The sequence below is a fragment of the Arvicanthis niloticus genome, chromosome 22, assembly GCF_011762505.2.
Source record: "Arvicanthis niloticus isolate mArvNil1 chromosome 22, mArvNil1.pat.X, whole genome shotgun sequence".
NCBI classification, from domain to species: Eukaryota; Metazoa; Chordata; class Mammalia; order Rodentia; family Muridae; genus Arvicanthis; species Arvicanthis niloticus.
In genome coordinates, this window is record NC_133429.1 from 20,805,455 (window position 1) to 20,807,418 (window position 1,964).

The window sequence follows — 1,964 nt, forward strand, 5'->3', positions numbered from 1 at the left end:
CATCTACTAGCTTTTCCCCTTAATTTATTTTTTAATATTTTGGTTTCTCTGTTGTTGCTATTGCTGTTTTATTTACTTATTTTTTTTTGTCATACCTGAACTTTTTTCCTTATGGAACTCTGAACATTATGTATAAAATGATATAATACTTACCATTCTTTATCTTATGAGAGATATGTTTGTGTCTGGTGAGCAGATAAATATCAAGCGGATGACTCTAGCCCCGCGGAGGCGAAGGCTGGTCTGCTTCCTGTATGCCTCTGGTACTCCATATGCCCTTTACTAGAATATCACATTTTCAAGCTTCCATCTGCGGGGCTGGCCTTCTCACAAGAGCTCTTTCTCCTCCTGAACTTTTAGCTCTCATTTATCTCTCAGCATCAGGGAACAGCAGGTTTTGTTTTTAAAGAACATCTGCTTTATCTGTTTGTCTCTTTAACCGATAAGTAGCTGCATTCTGCTTCCTCCTCTGTCTGTCTCACTGTGCATATTTGCAACTCGGGAATCAGAAGCTCCCTTCAGTGAAAGCTGACAGCAGAACCATGAGCTCTTGACAATGTAGTCTCCTTTTCTCTAAATACTGGTTGTTTTCAAGCCCTGGAACCTTTTTTTTTTTTTTTTTTTTTTTCATGAATCCATTTTTAGCTCTGCTCTTTCAGGCATTTATTTAACATGTATAGTGAATCTCCACTGAAAGGTCCATTTCAATTAGTCATTCCACGTAGCAACTGAAAGTTGTAATATGTAAAGGTGCATGTTTTCAATAATCCCGTATTTTTCTACCTGTGCCCATAAATATCTTATGAAATGTATGTGAATGTTAGTGTTTAACTGTGCATTTAACCCAGAACAGTGCTTTCCAACATGTAAACAATACATGTAACTTTAAATTGTCTAGTAATCTCACTACATGAATTATAACATGTAAAATTATATTCAATAATACATTTTAGTTGGCGTCAAAATGCCCTCCATGTCCATGGAGAGAAGCTGAGGCTCCACGCCCCAATCCGTGCCACTGTGAGGGTCATGAGCTAGAGGAAACTGCAGCCCACGCGGGCAGCGCTCAAGCTGGTCTCTGCGGTGAACAAGATAAAACAACTTCTTAAAGGCAGGTCTGAGCATGTGGGTCTGAAAGTTGGCGTGCGAACCAGGGGCTATAACGGCCTCTCTTACAGCCTGGAGTATACAAAGGCAAAAGGAGATTCTGATGAGGAAGTTATTCAAGTCAGGAATCCGAGTGTTCATCCAGAAGAAAGCACAGCTAACCCTGTTAGGGACAGAGGTGGACTATGTGGAAGACAAACTGTCCAGTGAGTTTGTGTTCAACAACCACAACATCAAGGCTATGGTGAAAGCTTTAACGTTTGAAATCTCAGGTCTGCAAGCTCCAGGAGGTCTGGGTCTACCTTGGAGCTTACTGAAGAAGTCATGTGATGTCACGTGCTCAGAAGTTATAGTGTGTGGCTTCCTCAAGGGTGAAAATAAAGTGACACATTTGAAAATAATAATAATAATAAATTTTAGTCAATTGAAATTGTATATGTTTAAAACTATGATTTTACCTTATCATGCCTTCAATGTGCCTGGTGTATTTTAAACTCCTATCTCATCTCAAGTTAAACTGGCTGTTTTCTTAAACAACTCTGTTTCAAGTGCTGAAGTGTCAGTCTCCTGTAACTGATGGCCACTGTATCGGAAATGCCTTAATAGAAGTTGGAGAATAGTCAAGGAAAATATGGCAGCGGACAAATATGGACAAGTATGCATGGCATGGTGGTAGCGGCGGGACAATTCCGAGTATCTCCATCTGAGATACAAATGGGTCTGTAGATGCAAAAATAACACTTCATCCTGTTACAGGGAACATTCTTGTATAGAGAATCTTGGTGTTTTTTTTTTTTTCTGTTGTTATTTGAAACAGCTCCATATTAAATTATTAAATTGCCCTGTTTTGTTACAAA

At 39.2% G+C, this 1,964-nt stretch overlaps 1 pseudogene; it reads left to right on the forward strand.

The window, feature by feature from the left end:
• The first annotated feature begins 211 nt into the window (after positions 1–211).
• LOC143436496 (iron-sulfur cluster assembly 1 homolog, mitochondrial pseudogene) lies at positions 212–1,371 on the forward strand (annotated as a pseudogene).
• The last annotated feature ends 593 nt before the right edge of the window (positions 1,372–1,964 follow it).